This window comes from Pyxicephalus adspersus, chromosome 5 (assembly GCF_032062135.1).
Source record: "Pyxicephalus adspersus chromosome 5, UCB_Pads_2.0, whole genome shotgun sequence".
NCBI classification, from domain to species: domain Eukaryota; kingdom Metazoa; phylum Chordata; class Amphibia; order Anura; family Pyxicephalidae; genus Pyxicephalus; species Pyxicephalus adspersus.
Window position 1 is genome coordinate 8,692,434 of NC_092862.1, and position 20,589 is coordinate 8,713,022.

The window sequence follows — 20,589 nt, forward strand, 5'->3', positions numbered from 1 at the left end:
GAGAGTTCCTGCTCACATTGTATATAAAACACTTAAAAAGTCCATCAGGGATGTCAAAGACCCCAATATTGGTTGCAACAAGTGAGCAGATCTGGGAGCCAAGACCACCAAGGAGTTTACATTTTGGCACAGTAGTGGTAAGCTTGAAAATTATGGAGGGTTTTAAGTTGGCCTCAACACTTTTAGAGGGTCTCACAATAGTAAAGCTTTATTGTACGTTGAGGTACATTGCATCATTGATGTCAGTGGGCTTACAAAAAATACAATACATTAGTGCCAATGGAATCAGTATATGGCCCACCATTGGTATCAATAACCAAAGGAATATCCCCTACCCCTGGCAACAGTGACCAAAAAATAACCTCCAGCATTAGTGAGAGCAATCACAATAATAGCCCCCAGCATTGGTATCAGTCTATGCTTTAATCTCCCTAGCGGTATTCTCAGATGTGATTCAGGTTAATTTTCAGTACTAAAATAGGTGGCATTGTAAAGGGCTTACCTGGCCCCCATGAGCCCGTGGTGTCCTCCGGCGATGCCTGCCCAGAACTTGTGTCCCCTAGCCTTGTATGCCCGACAGGATCAATGGGACATGTGAGCGTGCTGCGACAATGCGCTGGGGGGCCGTGACCTGGTGAGAAAATATAAAATAATGCACCACTTTGACATTCAAAATTACTAACCTAATCAGAGCGCCAGGAAGGTTAATACCTCCCAATATTTATATGAGTGATCACAATATTAGCCCCCAGCCTTTGTGCCAGTGACTGCACTTTTACCCACAACATTGGTATCAGTGGCCATATTATTAGGCCTCAGCAATGGAGTCATTAATCACAAAATACACCTCAAACATTGGTGTCAGTGACTGCAAAATTAACCTTCAGTTTTAATGCCAGTGACCAAAATAATACCCGCCATCATTGGTGTCAATGACTACAATAATAACCCCCATCATTGGTGTCAATGACTACAATATTAACCCCCATCATTGGTGTCAGTGACTACAAAAATATCCCCAAGCATTGATGTCATTGACCAAAAATCCCCAGCATTGGTGTCGGTGGCTGCAATAATTATACTAATAAAATCATTTTTAAGTTGACTGACACCTTAAAAATTAAACTATTTACCCCTCAGCTGCTTCTTGATCACAAATTTGAGGATACACTGGCAGTGAATAGGTTTTCAATACTTTATTCTGCTCCTTTAATCCTGAAGCTGTGGATTTGGGGATAGCTAAATATTAGTCAGAACTACGAGAGCGTCTATGAGTGTATTTTGTAAATGTCATTGTACCTGGCAGCACTGCTAATTAGTCAGGACACAAGTCGTATGACCGCCCCCCCCTGATTTGGGGGATCAGCAGACTGCGGCTATTTAACTTTGCTTCCCGAAACGAGTCCGTAAGTCCGGCATCTGCTGGGGCGAGTGTGCGGCCAAGCGTGTAAGCACAAAGTATTTTCCAACTGTTCTTCGTCTGCGAATTTAACATTAACATATTTTTAGTCAAGATTAGAGAAGGTTATTTCAGAATTAATTTACTGCAAGCTGTTTCATAGTTCAAAGTCAAAACAAGACCCAACGTTCCCATTCACGCTAAACCCATTTCTCTCCGGCTCATGATTGGTGCGAGGTGTTGACTTGGCTTCAAAATCAAACAGTACCGCTATTAAATAGTATTCCCCCCATGGTGATCCATATGCAAAGGTATTTATGGAGATTCTTACATGCCTCTGTAATCATTGGTATTGGTCATTCTAGAGCAGGGTTTCTCGATCTTTTAATAGGGGGGAGCCCTTGAAATAACTTTCAGGTCTTTAGGGGACATTTGATATAATTAATATATCCACAGCTAACAGTATATTAGTGAGGTGGTCAGTAGGAAGAATTCCTCTTACATTGCTGGCCATTGGGAAGAATATCACCCTTACAGATAGCCAGAAAGATCATTGAGGTTCCTTACACTGACCCATGAGGCATAAACTGCTCAATGCTCAAAGAAAACCTAGCAAGGACACCTGGTTGGGAATCACTGCTCTAGAGGATTTTATGACATTTTTCGGTAATGGACTTTGAAGAGGAGCAGTTCCCTCACAATATTTACATTTTTAGGGTTGTATGAAGTAGGCGGTTTGGCCAAACTGGTCCAAATAGTTCCCAACACCAGTCAAAGCCAGTGGGCAAAGTAATTGCTCCAGCCAAGTGCACCAAAATAGCAAAGAAAGACCACCAAATCAAATGGAAAGAACATTGTGATAAATGGGGTAGGGTAACGGAGGGGCATTATATAAGGCTTGGAGTGCAACATGGTAAAGGCACATATCCTTCTGTTTATGGCTTTGTATGGTCCTTTTTTTCAAGTGCTATACAAAGTGACACACTAAGGAAATAACACCCCCTTTTATAACTGCACAGACTAACTGCAAACATACACACTATAATTTGTACACAATATACACAAAGAGGCTGTGACAACAAGTGTAACAATAAAGAAATAACAGCCCCACTGACAGAAACCAGTAGGAGGTTATATAATGTGCAGACTACTAACAGCAATGTTGCTCAACCCTTGCTGCTAAATATGCTGCACCTCCAAATAATCGAATAGCTTGATTTATTAAAGCTCTCCAAGACTGGGGAAGATAGACGATCATGGATGAATCTGAGCAATTCAGCAAACCTGGAATGGATCGGATCCAGGATTGAAAACATTTGCCAAGTAATAGCAAATGATTTGTAAGAAATCCATTCCAAGTTTGCTGGATCACCTAAGATTTCCCATGATAGTTTATCTCTAGCTTTGATAAATCAGGCCCAATGAGTCCCAGTGACAGCGGACTGCAAGAAGATCATGATCATGATGAAGATGATGACATTAGATTTCTGTTGCTGTAAATTATTTGTACTTTACTGATCTTTACCTTTTCTATAGGAAGGGGAAGGGAGCAAGTGGTACTGATTCTAGGTATTTGCACAACGTCTTGGTTTACATTCATCTGGCACGTGCACATAGATTTACATTACACTCCCTGCCTGACTCGACCCAGCCTGCAATAAGTTCCTGCAAGTGCAATACCAATAAACTCCCCAATCCCTACAGCAGGAGAAATCGGCAGTCCTTGCCTTCCCCTCCTTAAAAACTCAACAATAAACTATCTTGGCAGCAGAAGTTTGCAGACCTGAATGATCTGGTCAGATTTTACATTAACCCAAATCTTAAGAACAACACAAGCTTTCTAAAAAGAAACAATAGCAAATCATGCAGTCAGGTTTATTGGCCCCAAAATTGTCCCCAGACTTTAACAAAGAAATATGACTATGGTACAGATATTAGATTGCTCCCCCAAACAATCATCCTGAAACATGATCTAGAACAGTGTCTCTTACCTAGGGTTCCTCAAAAGGTTTCTAGAGGTTCCTTGAGCAATTTGTGATCCTCGGGTCAGTTTAAGTGACCCCAATGATCTCTAAGGGTGACATTCTTCCCAATGGCCAGCAATGTAAGAGGTATATTTTCTACTGACCACCACACAAATATACTGTGAGCTATGTATGTAGTAATTATAGCAGTGGTTCCGTAGGACCTGAAAGATATTTCAAGGGTTCCCCCATGGAAGAGTTCGGGAAACCCAACTCTAGAAGGACAGGGGAAGGTCGTCTGACTTCACAGAAGTGATTAATGTCAGGTGGAGAAAGATAACCTATCAATAACCTATCATTAACCTTTCATTATAAACCTAGCACAGGAAATGTGCCTGGAGGGCACCTCCACCCCCTGTGCTAAAAGGATTAGGTATACCAAATAATCATCTCATGAATTACTTTGTGATGTGTTTTTCACAGATATCAGCTATACAGCAGGTGTTGTACTGTTATCTAAAAAGTATTTATATGTTACATTAAATGTAGCCAAAACCTAATTTTAGGGGTTTTGTTGGAGGGTAAAAGAGGATCTGACCTCAAAAAGTACAAAATGATTCTATTATTTGAATTGGAAACATCTAGAAAAGGTAATTTTGCCTAAATAACACTATATCAGTGCATTCTACATACTTGGTATGCAAGGCGTCTAGGCACTCCTATGTGTCCTACAGCAACCTTTTGGGGCTTGCGGACCATTAATCTCACAGACTCCTGACCATGCATGTGCGGGAAGCTGTGTGTCATCCAAAGGGGAAGAAACTGGCCCACAGACCATGGTTTGGGGACCCCTGTCCTACAGCCTTATAGATGTATATCTGCAGTAAGAGATCTAAGGAACTGCTGCTGCTGTGACTGCTGGTCTCAGGAGATTCGGTATGAGATTTGGTGCTATCATTATTGCAATTCTTATTGTTCTCCTTGCTGGAGGCTCAAACATAGGGAAGCAAAGCCCTGCTTCTTCCAAGACAGCCATCCAAAGGATGGGCAAAGATCATTTGCATGGAGACTATTCTCAATATTGGTCATTTGCCCTCTGCCGGCCTTTTTGGTCTCAACTTCCAGAATTCAGTTCCTCTTCAATATGCACATATTTTAAGTATATACTTCCAGCAATGAGCTCAGTATAAAGAACTGATGACCTTCCAGCCTGACATCTTCTGCCAGAGAGAGAATGCAAGTAAATATTTAAGAAACAACCCCTAAATGGTAAAACTGCACTTACGTTCATATTATTAACAATCCAAATATTTGCAAATCCATAACTGGTTGCTTTAAGAAGATTTATGTCACCCTGCAAGTCAGAAGTCACAAGACTGAATGAGAATAGAAATCCATCCACGATATGATGCAACATCGAGACATATTCAGCAGTTTACAATGACTTCTCATTCCACTAAGGCAAAACATAAACTCCAAACTACTGAAAAAAAACACAGGAAACCACAAGCTGAGAGTGAATCATCATGTAATAAATCACTTATTCCAAGCTACAGCAGGAAAAGGCCAGAGACGGCAATATCTGACTCCTGCTTGTAAAAGTCGCTAACCTATGGTGATAATAGTTGTAGTAAGGGAAGTGTGGTGTAAACAAGACACATTGGGCCTGATTTATAAAAACTCTCTAAGGCTGGAGAGGATACACTTTCATCAGTGACGCTGGGTGATCCAGCAAACCTGGAATGTGGTCCAGGATTGAAAACATTTGCTAGCAAACCACATACCCTGATTCCTATTCGGTGCCATTGAAATCAAGCAATCATGAGCACCAGAAAAAACTTTTAATTATAAGGGGACCGCCAAGGTATTGATTCTGCAGGTGGGCACTGGTAGGATGGTGAGTCTGAGCAGGTAGTGGTTGGAGTAGCACAGTGTTAGTTTAGCATTGGTTTCTCATTTTAATGTCAGTAGAAAATGAGTTATTAGCCAATTCCACGTTTTGGGGTAAGAGTAACACTCCAAGGAGAGGTGGTCAGGCAGAGAAAGGTAGTAGGTAAAGTATTAGAGCATTGGTGGTTATTGGACAGAAATGGAAAGGGTTGGGTGACGAATTAGGGCATTACTTGGTGGTGACTGGGCATTAAAATGTAATAGGTGAAAAAATGAAGCTTTAGTGTGTGGTGGGCAGGCATGGAAAGGAAGTGGGTGAAGATTTGGAGTATTGGTGGGTGGTAAGCATGCATGGAAAGATAGTGGGTGTAAAAACTGGAGCTTTAGTGGGTGATGGGAGTGCATGTAAGGTAGTAGGTGAAGCATTAGAGCATTGGTGGGCGGTAGACAGGTATGGAAAGGTAGTGGGTAAAGAACTGGAGCAAAAATGGGTGATAGCCATGCATGGAAAGGTAGTGGGTGAAAAATTGGGGCATTGGTGGGTGGTGGGCAGGTAAAGAAAAGTAGTGGGTGAAGAATTGGAACATTAGTGTGTGGTGGGCATGCAAGGAAATATAGTGGGTGAAGAATTGGAGAATTAGAGGCTGGTGGACGTGCATGGAAATTGTGATGAAATCACCAAAGGTTGGTGGGCATGGACAAGTAGTGGGTAAGTGGCACAGCATTGGTTTACTATTAGTTTACATATCAGTAGAAAAAAACTTACTAGCAACTACTACCTTGTGGAACAGGAGTAGAACCCCCTTCATCTCTTAATGTCTCCACTGGCAACAAGTAAAAGTGCCAAAGTAAGTGTATAGTAGGGTAGTTTAGAACCCAAGCAAGGGGGCACCAAAGTTTAATACCACAATATAATACACAGGGTGTTAGGAAACATAAGGTCAACCTTGCTAACTGTTCCCTCTTTGTTCTTGTTTGGATGAAAGCTATATAATTTTGGATTTAGCTTTACGTTCAGACCCAATGACAATGTTACCAAAACAAACATAGGAAGTAATTCTCCTTAATGGGGACACAGACAGTAATAAGGCCCTGAAAGGACTACTCTCAACCCCATCCAAAATATAAGAAAAAGGGCCCTAAAACTAAATACCAAAATACATTACAGTTACAAAAAAGCAAGTTGTGTTTGGATACATATTTACCAGAAAGAAGGAACTTTGTGGGTGTTTGGAATGAGGGCAAAACTCCAACCCAATATCACGGGAATGACATGTTTTTTTTTAGTGGACCTCATTTTTGTCAGTTAAATGTAATATTTTGAAATGTATAAATCAGAAGATTGTAATTGTTGTCTAAGGAAGAAAACACAATTAAATGCCATCCAAGCAAGTCAAAGTTTTTCTTTAACTGGAGTAAGCAGAGCCATTGTCATTTCCTGTCACAGCTGGTAAAAAGGAATGGTTTCTCTAAAACCTCAGCTGTAGGGAAACAAATTTTGTTTCATGGAGGGCCAATCAGACCATCTTAAAAAATAGGCAATGTTTATTGTGCCTCATCACAAAAAAGAGTTAAATTTTCATAGCAACCTTTTCCCATGGATTTGACATCTGGAAAACCGGCTTGCTGATGGGGCCCCCCTGACCTCCTATGTCCTAAATGTTTATTCTGGTCACCAACATGATGATTTGTTGTAATAGCTGTGCTGGTGCCAAACTAGGACATATTGCAAGAGTAGTGGCATGGAGAGATTTTCCATGTTAATATAATCCAGGTATTTCAATCTAAATAAATCAGCAGCTTTTATTGCAGCAAAACCTGGAGATCCGGCCTTAAAGATCTTTGCCCAGATAATAACGTCTACTAATTGTGCTCGGCCAGTGTTACACTTTCTTGTGGGTTTATAATTGAGTCTACAGGTGGCCATAGTACGGCTACTTACACGTTCAATAATTTTCTTTGGAAAGGATCTTTCATGAAGTACATACAGCACCAGTCTGCTCTAAAGAGTGGGGAGAGTGAGTGAGTGGCACCCCGCTGTGCTCTCTCCCCTTCACTTGTGTTACGATAGTTCGTGGATCCTGGATGCATCAGAATGGATCCATGAACGACGTTGTCAGACAAGGGCCAGATTCTCATCCAATACTAGTGCTGAGGCGATTATCAGATGAGAATCATCTGACGTGTGTACATAGCACATTATAAAACCCTTCTGAGAGATGACACAAAAAAGTTGCTGGAGTAAGTATAAGCATATGGAAGCAAATCAAATGTCTGTTTCCAAGGTCAGGTTTTCCCTGTAGCTTTGCAGTAATGCCTTCAGTAATATCATGTGCTTTGGTGCTTTGTGGTGTCGCTAATTTTGAAAGTCATCAACTACATTGCGGCAACACCAGCTCTGTATCACATCACAATGTATGGCAATGCTCTACCATTAGTTGCTTTCCCAAGGTGCAGGGTTCAGGGAGTCCAAATCCAAACTTAGGGTTGCTCCAACTGACCTCCCATGATGGTGATGGTGCTTGCCTACTTCTGGGTCCAAGGCAACTCGACAGAGCCACCTGCATGACAGCAAAGATATTTTTAGATGTCTATAAGGGTGGTATATGGGTTAGGATTACCACTGTAAAGTGAATTTTCCTCAATGGTCTCAAAGAAATTTGTTTTGTAGGGGTTCCCCAACACTTGAAAATTATTTAATTGATTCCTCTGGGGTACAAAAGATTGAGAAAGTGTGGCCACATTACTGACCTTAGAGGAGCTTACAATATAATATCCCTACCACAGTCATATGGTTCTAACATAGTGTAGGGCTATGTGTGGGGAAACCGATTAACCTATCACTATGTTTTTGGTATGTTGGAAAAAGCCTATTGGGTGCGATACAAATATGGGGATGACAAACAATTCCAATGCAGAGAGTCCTGACCTGGAACCCTTGTGTTGCAAGAGCAAGAACACCACTTAAATATGACAAACTAGTAAGTGACCTGCAGGGCATTATGTAGTGTTTCATTGACTTCAGCATCTTCTTCCTTCTCTTACTGAGGTTTGGCTTCCATCTTTCGGTTTTGTGTCATCGTCATACTCCTTTGTACTTTGTATTACTTGACCTGGGCCATATTTCCTTGTAGCCTGCCTTGATCTTATGCCTTATGATTCTTTCTGAGCCCTTCTTGACTTAATACTAGATTATAGAACATAATCTTGCTCATTTGTACTCTACTTTGATAACCAGTTTGGTTACCAATGGAGCAAACTTTACGAAGACCCAAACTTCTATATAAAGTTTCTATGAAGACCAACAATTTAAACTTTAAATCTCAAGCCCAAGACTAGCATTGGCGACACAGAAGATGCACACAATATCCTGGAGCCTTCAGTTCCTCGGCACGATACCAGACTTCCTCTCCTGCAAATTGCAAAAATATTCTTTACAAAAACATTTTTATTATATTGCCTATATTATAAAATGTTGTAATGGCAGAAATATTGCCCTACTGCTCAGGAGTTTTCTGAAGTTCCTGCCAAAGTGCCAGAAAAGCAGTTCAAGAGTTCAACACTCATTAGAAGCCATCAAATGCAAAAAGAAACTTTGCTGGACCCTGCTGTGATGACCGCCACCTATAAACCTCAACGAAATATCAATTAAACCTTTTTATGTAACCACAATAAACAAAACAACTGTGCCGATCAAATATTCTCCTAGCCATAAACCTAAAAGATAAGATTATTTAATTTTATAATACCACTGTTGGATACACATAATGGAATTGGCAGTCTTGGTGGTGGGCCATTGGGTCATTAGTTGGTAGAGCTTGGTACCATTATCTTTGGGTTTGAGCTACCAGCAGAAAGCCAAAGATTGAAGATTGGAGTCCCAAAGGATATATTTTTATAGAAGTAGGTTAGTGTTCGGGTGTATGGAGATATTAAACCTCTTCATTTGGGTGACTTTTGTGGACATTAAAAACATTGGAAATGAAAGTCCTATCGAATCCCTACCATTACCCTCAACCTCCTCTAAATTTATTCAGTACTCCTACTTTGCAAACCCCTTTATTAACTTGTCCTCTCCTCCTGTGTCACTCTCTGTATCTACCTGTCATTTGCAACCCCTATTTATTGTACAGAGCTGCGTAGCATGTTGGCGCTATATAATTCATGTTTATTAATAATAATTATATTAATAACTTCAATACTTGGAGTATAACTTTTATGACCCTGGAATATTCCCAGCCCAAGTACCCCCCCATCATCATCCAGTAGGAAAACCTCAGAGGCCTAAAGGGGCATTGTCATAAACTAGAATGGGAGAATCTTAGCCCAGAGGTCAAACAAGTCACGTTTCCAGTAACAAAGTAAACCTAAATCATAGCACATGGGAAGGTGTCCCAAGTATTCTGAAGAAGCATTCCAATGGAGAGATTTTGTTTTTAAAATGAATGACAGGTCCTCTTTAAGATGGTAAACAATAACTCTCTCCATGTTATTAGTAGAAGGCCTTTTCTTCTGTTTCTTCTTCACTTGCAGAAATGCTGGCAAGGTTGTTTTTCACTGGCAACATTCACATTACTTCCTTATGCATGTATGCAACTGGTACAGCTCAGAACCATAGATCTGGTCTATCTAATTGGGTTTTCCTAAATTTCTTGATACCCCACATGAGGTTGACATATTTTATGGATGCCTGTGGTAATAGACCATAGGCTTCAACCCCCTGGTTCCTTATTTATCCTAAGCCTTATTAAAAAGTGCAATAAGGAACTAATATGGAAGCTCTTCAGGCACAACTGTAAAAGTCAAGATTTATATATAACCTTGCTTGCTAATCTTTCAGTTTTTTCCTTTTTTGACATGAGTTTTGGTTTTCATTGAGAGCCCTTTCACACCATTGTGCAGTGGTCAACAAAGTACAGTGGTATGCCATTCAGATTTAGTGGCACCAAAAGCATGTGTTACCATTGCATGATGATGTGAACATTCCCTGAAGAGTAACCTATGTATTGTTTATATATGTTCATTGATTTTTTTTCCTTCTGATCTCTACTCTATAGATAAGACGTGCTCCAGACATGCCAGAAACAGACACACTCAGCCACGGCAATGGCCCGTGTTTATGCCTCCTGACCCATATAGATATGAATATTGTTTCATGACTAAGCTGCCTGTGCAGTTGAATAAGTCAAGTTGATATAATTGAAGTCCTTGTTACTGTTAGTCTGGCCGTATACGAGTCAATTTACCTGTCCGGTCCAATCAACAGAGTTCCCCAAATCCATTCTTCAATTCTAAATTCTATAGACCAAAAGTGAGCAATGTCAAGTGTAAAATGAAAAGAACTTTGATCATCCAGGTAGAGAACATTTCTGTAAATTGTTCCAGTATGGATTAGTTATTGAGATCTCTCAGTTGATCAAATTTACATTATTATCATCATCAAGTATAATCAATCAAGTAATCAATTTGCATTTTTATCAATTGCAAAGAATCAAGAATCTACTGTACAAAGATAGGCCGATTTATTTATTTTCAATCAGCAGTATATAGAATAGTATTTATATAGAAAAAGTTGATTGAATTGAAAGATGATGAAATGAATGATTCACACATGGCCAGCTTTGCTGATTGGTAGAGCAGGCAGCTCCCCATTTCTCTGATGTTACACTATTTCCTCTTGTCACATTCCAGTGATTTCTAGTGTAACTCTCCCTTTGTTCAGCATAGTTAATCGAGCAATCAACTTTTGTATTCTGAGAAAGACAAAGTAACCTGTAATTGCTTCATACACAAAGGCCGGCTAGTAAAAGATGTGTTCACAATGAGGGATTCCGACAGCGGATGTATTCTGGTTGTATCTGTAAATGAATGGGAATAACCCAACCCTATGGATCTGATTTATTAAAGCTCTACAAGCCTGGAGAAGATAGACTATCATGGGAGAACCTGGGTGATCCAACATATCTCTAATGGATTTTTAAAAATCATATTCTAATATTTTTTAAATCCTGGACCAGATCCATTACAGGTTTCCTGGATCATTCAGGTTCTCCCATGATAGTCTATGTCTTGGAGAGCTTTCGTAAATCAGGATAAATGATGTGAGAATCAGACATTCGCTGATCACATTTCCATAATGTCGGGACAAATATAATATTTAATGTGCAGAGAAAACATTAAATCATGGACAGCATGGTGGCTCAGTGGTTAGCACTCTGGCCTTTGCAGCGCTAGGTCGCAGGATCAAATCTTGACCAGGGTGCTATCTGCATGGAGTTAGGTTAATTGGCTTCCCCCAAAAATTGACTTTAGACTGTATTTAAAAACTTATGACTATGGTAGGGACATTAGATTGTGAGCTCCTTTGAGGGACAGCTAGTGACATGACTATGGACTTTGTACAGTGCTGCGTAATATGATGGCGCTATATAAATACTGTATAATAATAATAATAAAGTAGAATTATGGGCAAAATAAAAACCACATATATGATGCAGATTGTGGGAGCAGTTTTTGTCTTCTGAGAGACTGTTACCACTATGGTTCTTTGTGTTGCCATTTGCAGTTGGTTTGGGTCAGTCCGTACATTTCAATGAGTTTCCAAACACAGCACAATGCATTGATATATAGGTGCATTGGCAAAGGGAATTTGAGGTGTCTCTGCATAGAATTGTGTATGGTAACACAACACACCGGTGAAAACAAGTCCTCCGCCCCTTCTGTAACTTTTTGTAATCTTTTATTCCTGCCAATGGAGCCATTATTTTTTTGTATTTGTTATTCATTCTGCAGTAAAATCGCACATCGGCGTTGTTTTTATGCACCAACAGCAATCAGTTAAAAAGCAACAGGAAAGTTACACAAATAATGAATGCGGTCAAGAGGAAATTGCTGAGTCCCCCTAAAGAAATTCGTTTTGTACTAGGAACAGCTGTCATGTAGACAGAAAAAAGGACAAAATCCAACGTTTTGTTGTTATCAGAACAGGAAATCATGTTCAGTTATCAAGGGCCTGTTTTAATAAATCTCTCCAAAGCTGATGTACATCAGGGAATCTGGGTGATCCAGAAAATATGGAATGGATTTTTTAAAGTCATTTTCTTTTTGCTAGTAAATGTTTTTAATCCTGGACCAGATTCATTCCAGATTTTTTGGATCACCCAGCTTCACTGATGAAAGTGTATCCTCTCCAGAATTGGAGAGCTTTAATAAATCAGGCCCCATGTGTCTTAGGATAAAGCTTCATCACACATCAGATGATTCTAATTCTGACATGTATACAGCCGTCCCCCAATATTGTTCATCAATCTGCTACAACGGATCCATTAATGATCATTTTAATGGAGCAGAGCACTGCAGGGTGCCACTCGATCATAGAACAGTGCTGTGTGTATGGTGGTTGATTCATTTGTTAGTGAAAACAATCACAAAATACAATTTCCAGTGACAATCATCTGATGTATATTGGACCTCTGTGCAGGTTTAATGAGTACTTGCCCCTAGGGCTAGCTGAGATTAGGGCAGGTGGCCAGGCAGCTGCCCTATAACTCCAACCTCATCCATCTATCCAAATCATGCCAAAAATCTGACAACAATGTTACCCATTACCTAATCTACCCAAAAAATGTGACCTTAGTTTTTCTGTAAAATTTATTCTGTTATTTATCAGATTCTGTGAAACAATGAATTGGGATACCCCAGTGTTTCTCAACCTTTTTAGCCTTGCAATAACTTTTGGGAACCCCTGCTATAATTTCTATATCCACAGCTCACAGTACATTAGTGTGGTGGTCAGTAGGAAGAATTCCTCTTATATATAAAACTCCTGCCATGTCTACAATGCTGAGATGTGTAGTTCTTTGACCCGTTTATCTTGCAGGCTGGGGTGATGGGACTGGTATTAGGTGACCCATATCAGTCATTAACTTATAATAAGCCGAGTTTTTCTTACCATTTTTACCATGAGGGAACCCTTAAAGTTATTTTCAGATCTCAGGGAACCCCTGCTATAATTATTATTCATATCTCATATTATTATTATTATTCATATATCATATCAAAGTATATTAGAGGAGGAGGTCATGTCTCTTACATTGCTGGCCATTGGGAAGAAGAATGTCACCCTTACAGATAGCCAAAAAGATCATTGGTGTCAGTTATACTGATCTGAAAGTCACAAATTGCTCATTGCTCAAGGAACCCCTAGGAACCTCTGGAGGAACCCTAGGGTAATCGGCCCGTCTGATTTTAGAACTGAAAATAACCATCACCGTGCTAATATTAACTCGCCCCTTGCTGGAATGTTGTAAATCTGATGAATACGCAGCCACTTCCTCTGTTCTTCATCCCAGACTTGCTGTGTACAGACGTGTGTACAGCCTGGAGTGGGAGGGAGAGTCGGCTCCATGCTGTTCCCCTGTTTACAAGGCGTGCCTGGCTGACCCACTCCTAAGCCAACCCTTCATCCATTACCCAGCCTAAGGGGGCAAGCCGGGGTGGGGCACCGCCAGACCCATATAACCCCCGCGCTGGGCTGTATGGATTAGGAGTAAAAAAAATAAAAAAAATAACAGAGAGAGAAGAGCAGCATCTGGGGACAGACTATCACATCTGACTGCGAGAGGTAAGCCGGGGGCACCGGACAAACTTTCCGTATGGGCTACCGGGGGACTACAAAACTCATTATGTGCAGCTGTTGGGCAACAAGTACTGATAATAATAATATTAAATATTGGTACTTTTTGGGTCCCATAGCTGAGCTCCCATCACCGGGCTGGAGCAGAAATGGCATTGGACTCAAGTCACAAAGCTTTCCCACCAAGATGAAATATCTTTATGTTAGCCATGTGACTATTACTTTCAAATCTCATTGGGCTGAGCTGGAAATAAATGTAACATTTTGTGTTTTTTATTATGTATCCTTTCCAAATCCAGGCCATTGCAGGGTTAGGTCAGAAGTGTACAACTCTTTATGTATTGTTTTTGTTTTGTTTTTTATCAGGAACAATATTTTGCTTTTTTTGTTCCTGGCTGTTATTATTTCTTTTAGATTTGCACCTTCCTATGAGTATATTTGGAGTCACGCAGTTTGCAGAGTTTTAACATCAAGCTGTTATTTCCTTATTGTGTCACTTGTCATGACAATCAATTTGTGGACCGCACAAAGCTGTGAAGGAAATACACATCTCAGTGTGCGTATGTTTGCAGCTCTAACATGAGACTGGCATTTCCTTGTTGTGTCACTCGCTATCACAACCACTTTGTGTCACCGAAAAAAGAAATAAAGAAAGTACACATCTTCATATCAGAATATTTGGTGTCACATAGTTTGCATAGTTCTACAAGAGGCTGTTATTTCTTTATTGTGTTACTTGTTATCCCAACCACTTGTGGACAACACAAACCTGAGAAGTGAATCTATTAGTTCGGCTATACAGGTGTGCAGTGAACAGTGACCTGCTTTTGGATAAAAGTCATCAGCCAATCACAATCATTTCCATCCAACTTTTGTTAGGCATTGTGATCATTATACAAATCGATCCCTAGCAGATCCTTACCACGTACTCAATGTACCATCTGCTTGTTTAATAATCCATCTGTACTGATATCAATAATTATAATTGGATGGCATCATTTATTTTATTGGCATTCTATCCAAATATTTATCAATAGAGTGATAGGAAAACACTTTTTGATTGATTTTGTATTGGTTTCGGGTTTTCTTTTTTTTGTCTAATTATTTGAAAATAATGCTTAGTTTATAGATGGTGTAAGCCGTACCCCTATATTGGGTTGGCTGCATCATGGCCTCCACATAGACGGGGCATTGGGGCAACAATGTACAGCGCTGCGTAATATGTTGGCGCTATATAAATCCTGTTTATTATTATTAATAATAATAATAATAATAATAATAATAATAACAAGGGGAGAGGCAGCAGTGCAGAAGAAATGTTATTTTGATAATATTTTTTTTTTTTATTCAGTGACGGACATAGCCAGCAGAGGGCCCCCGTGCAGAACTGCCCCTGTGGGGACCCCTGTTGGCTGATGAGGGTCTGAGGCCCCAGTGCAGCGGTACACTTTGCCCCGTTTGTTTTAGCTATTTGTTTGTGACATTCAGGGGGCAGTTAGGAAGTTGACTAGGCTAAGAGACCCCAGCTTCCCCAGGGCCCCAATCAACAGAATGGCAGCTGGTGCAGGAAGCTAAAATGGCCGCTCTTTATATTTACCCAGAACCCTAATTTGTATAAAACTGTCCCTGTTAGCACTGAGATTTTGTCCTTTCCTGGTGCCGACTCTCCTCCAGGTCATGTGACCAAAAGCCCGATTTCTAGTATCAATGTGTATGAATTGTGAGCAGCACTGTAGGGAGCTTGGAGCAGCATTTTCCCTAAGAACGTACTACAACCCTTCTATTGTTTGTTTCATTTGCCAAAGGATTTGTATTGCTGGCCATTAGGTTGTAAGATCTACACAGCTGTCTAAATGCAGTTTCACTTTCACTTACTCTGTCTTTCACTGTCACTGGACAGTGAAAAGAGAAGCAGCAGGCTGATGAACTTATTTTCTGGTTACTCTGCCCTCTTCGTTGAGTGGCTTTTTGTGCTGCTTCTCCTTCCTTCATGTGAGTTCTGCTCCAAGAAACTGATCTCATATGTTTGTTTCAGATATTGGCACTGCTTGTATTATTGATTACAGAGCTGCATTGATTTGTCTCTATGGTTCAGATTACAATCCTTCTCTCAGATGACGTTCACATATGTCTTCATAGAATTCTATACATTATACTATAGGGTCTTCATAGAATTCTATAGAGTCTTCTATACTATAGAGTCTTAGATAGTATATATAGTATATAGTATATATAGTATATAGTATATAGTATAGAGTTATACTATAGAGTCTTCATAGAATTCTATATATTATACTATAGAGTCTTCATAGAATTCTATACATTATACTATAGAGTCTTCATAGAATTCTATACATTATACTATAGGGTCTTTATAGAATTCTATACATTATACTATAGAGTCTTCATAGAATTCTATACCATGAAACATTTCTCATTATCAGTAATACCTTGCTGTATGTTTGGCACTGCAGATCCCTTCCCTGGTGACAGGGCCTCTTTATTATTTGCACAGATCAATAGCAATCCATAAGCCATTGCTGCAGGCGTGTGCACATTGTGTGTGTATATAATGTACAAGTGTATGTAAGTTGCTTGCATGTATGTTTTATGTGTGCATTGTATGTATAGGTGCATGTTTATTTATGTGTGTATGTATGTGTGTCTGTTTATGTATGTTCTATGTGTGTATGTATGTTACTTTCATGTGTGTGTCTGCATGTTGCATGTGTGTTGTATGTACGTATTGTATGTATGGGTGCATGTTTATGTGTATATGTAATTACGGTATATGTGTGCCGTATACATATTGGATGTGTGTATATAATGTATATCTGTATGAAAGTTGCTTGCATGTATGTGTATATGTATTTTGCATGTGCATTGTAAGTAATGTATGTGTGTTGTAGGTATGTTCATGTATCTATTGCAGATGTTGCATGTGTGTTGCATGTTTGTGTGTGTGTGTGTGTGTGTCTGTTTATGTATGCTGTTATATATGCTGCACATGCTGTATGCATGTGTGATTGTTTGTTTATGTATCTTATATTTGTATGTATGTTGTAGGCATGTGTATACTGTATATGTGTATATATGTTGCTTGCATGTATTTGTGCATGTATTTTGCATGTGTGTTGTAAGTAATGTACATGTATAAGTATGCATTGTAAATGTTATATGTTTGTTTATGCATGTTATATGTATGCGTGTATGTATTATGCATGTGTGTTGTACATGTGTTTTATGTATGTATTTCATATGCTGTATGTGTAATGTATGTGTATGTGTATGAGTGCTGCTTCCATGTATGTATGTTGTATGTCAGCACATATGGGACCTCGTGTCCTGTGCAGACGGAGATCCATACATCAATGAGCAGAGAAACATTGAAGGAGGGGACATTATATATAAGATATAAAAGTCTGACCCCCCAACAAAGAGATCGGGAGAAACAGACAAACAGATGGATGAGTATTTCTAATTCTTCTTCTACAATCTTAGGAAAACACAAATATTCCCTAAGACAAACACATCCATGGACCCCTAACATGCACACGCGTGTACAGGAACACCGGGCTCCTCTCCTCCTCCTCAGTGCCGTGTTCTGCTCTCCTTGTATTTATAGCCTCCGATAATGGACAGAACCACACCACACTCTGCACTGATTAGATAACCCGGGAGCAGAGGAATACTGATCAGGGAGAACACGGAGGGGACTCCGCATGGAATACACGGACATGACGTGACCGGAATGAGAAAATCCCCCATACACTCGCAACCAAATACATTCCTTCTTCCTAATATGTGTTCAATGAGTCCCCATAAATCTCTTCTTTCTCCCTGCAGAGATCTGCATGTTCCTAATGCCGGGGGCTACAATTCATGCTCTCCGTATGCATTTGTAGCCACTCCAATGAGAGCTGATATTACAAATGTAACCTGCAACACCTACAATGCACAATATGAGGAGTCATGGGACATGGAGTTTTCCTATAGGCTGGAAGCTGCATTGCAGCCACCCTGCTGCCCTCTAGTGTTCAGCCAGGAATAGTGTAAAATGTATACGACTCAGATGAGTGTTTGCTTGTGGTTCCTTATTCATTCCTAATATGACTTTGGAATGCAAATAGGACGCCACTGCTGATGTCCCCTTCCTTAACTGCTGTTTGGCTGGCTGATCCTCATCTGTTGTCTTCATAACTTTCTGAGTTTTTTGGCTCAGAACATAATATCAAATCAGAAGCTTTGGAGAAATTTGCTGCAGCTTGGAAAGTATTAAAGCCAGGAGTGGCCAGGCAGCCGGCATTTTCAGATTGACAATGGCAGCCCACATATTTCCCTAAATCTAAGCTGGGCCGTTAGAGAGAATCAGATGATGTTGCAATAAATTCTGCATGCCCTGCATGCCTGTAGTTGTGATTCCTCTTCCACATAGATAGCAGTGCAGTTTTACGCTCATGATTAGGCAGTGAAGCCACAAGACTAGGGGTGCTGATTTTCCCCATCAGCTGTCCAATCAGCTTAGAGCACAACCTTTGCTGATTGCTCTAACTCACAGGGGTTTGTATCAGAGAGACCACTGCTTCCATGCAGAGTAGAAGGGTCCTGCAGCATGCTGGCAGGGGACAGGCTTTTCTACTTAGACGGTGGGTGCTTTTTGGGGTAAATGACCTGTATATGTTTTCATGCATTTGGAATGCACTTTTAATTAAAATGAGAAATGCCCTCGGTATATCATTAGTGCCCATGGTACAGTCATTAGTCAGTATCTGCTATTGATATTTTTTAAAGGCAGCCGCATGCAACCAATATAATTGCAGTAATGCGATTGGGGGTCTCGGTGTGAATGCAGGATGATAGCTGTCTGCTGCTGTGCCTATGAACACACTTATACTGTGCTGGCATGTGCTCACATGTGACCTCATTCCATGGTCTTGTTTACTGCTTGTGCCCTCATTGCACCAGAAGCCCCCTGGCACCATCTAGAGGAGAGTGGCTGATCTGCGGCAAAGTGAATGCTGAGCAGAAATAATCATTAATCCAAATGGTCTCTGCATCAGATGCTTTGTGAATTGCAGCCACTGGGGAGCCACCAGTCCATTATTAACTCTTTAGAGTAGATTTAAACCCAGACTGACATTTACAAAGTTACTGAGTATCATGAACGACTGCCATGTTTTTTTTTATAAAATGTTTTTTGTCGCTAATCTCATGCAGCCTCGTTCTGTCTACAGATATGATATTTAATCAGATTCTGTGACAACTGTGGAACATACATGTACAATGGCCTTGATTTATTAAAGCTCTCCAAGGCTGGAGAGGATACACTTTCATAAGTGAAGCTGGGTGATCCTGCAAACATGGAATGGATCTGGTCCAGAATTGAAAACGTTTGCTAACAAATAGCTAGAGACTTTTAGGAAACTGATTCCAGGTTTGCTGGATCACCCAGCTTGCCATCTGCTTTTACAAGTTTGATCATAAGACTGGTTACCTATTACAGATCAAAGGTTAGGAATTCACTGATACGGCAGGTAAACATCTTGAAGGTGTGTCATCCTGAATAAAATGGTTTATGAAGTTTCCGATGTTTGCTGAAGTTGCAGAATTGCAGCCAATAACTTGGGGTAAAGTAAGCTCCTCGGGGCAGGGTCCTCTCCTTATCCTGTCACGCTCTGTATCTGTCTGTCATTTGCAGCCCCTATTTGATGTGCAGCACTGCGTGATATGTTGGCGCTATATATCCTGTTTAATAATAATAAAATAGGAAATAAACAAGTGAAATTGAGTTTGGTTGAGATTAAAAACAATCTTCTCTATAAAGGTTGCAAAGACCTTTGATCATTGAGTTTGTAATCATCGGTGATAACTTCATCGGTGGTACATGAGATGTCATGTGATTGAATGCCAAGAGTCATAAAGAAAGTTAATGCTGGAAATATGAAAATGTTCATCGGAATAAGTATATTTTAATCTTCCACCAGGACCACCAATCTCTCTTTCCCCATGGCATACTTTGTGTGCTTCATTTTCTTTAGCCCACAGAAGTCTGTCCTTTCTATTAAAAGACCATTTGGCTATAGTTGTCCCACCAAGGCCAAAGGTTCCCAGTCTTCTCTGGTTGTTTTCTATGTCTAGTTCATGTTGTGGGGTATAATGTTCTATGTATGGAGTCCCATAACATTGCATTATAAACATGGCCAATGGTTGCTCACGTTATGGGGTGTTGAGTTCCAAGTATGAAGTGTAATAGAATTGTATTAAGATTGTGTCCAGTGGTCGGTCATGTTGTGTTCTAAATATAGAATGCAATGGGATTATAATATAATAGTGTTCAGTGGTTGGTTACATTTGGGGTGTAATGATTTATGTATAGTATGTAACTGAATAAAATTATGATCATCTGCACTGTCAGTATTGTTGGATGTGTAGTGTTCTATATATAGAGTGTGATATAACTGTAATAAAATTTTGGTCAGTGGCTGGTCATGTTAGAAGTATTGAGTTCTATGTATAAAGTGTTATAGAGTGTTATAAAGTGTAATGGTGTTATGGTCATGTCCATTGGTCAGTCATGTTGTAATCTATGTATAAAATATAATTATATTACAGCCATGTTGGAGGTGTAAAGTTCTATGTATAGAATGTAATAGAATTATAATATTATGGTGATGTTGGTGGTGTAGTGTCCTATGTACAGA

General features: G+C 39.9%; 1 protein-coding gene across 1 annotated transcript in view; it reads left to right on the forward strand.

Moving 5' to 3' along the window:
* Positions 1-13,725: 13,725 nt before the first annotated feature.
* Positions 13,726-20,589, forward strand: part of NDRG1 (N-myc downstream regulated 1) — a 35,169-nt gene continuing 28,305 nt past the window's right edge. The window contains exon 1 of the mRNA XM_072410638.1: positions 13,726-13,876. The gene's annotated coding sequence lies outside the window, so the exon portion shown is untranslated. The remainder of the gene's footprint in view (positions 13,877-20,589) is intronic.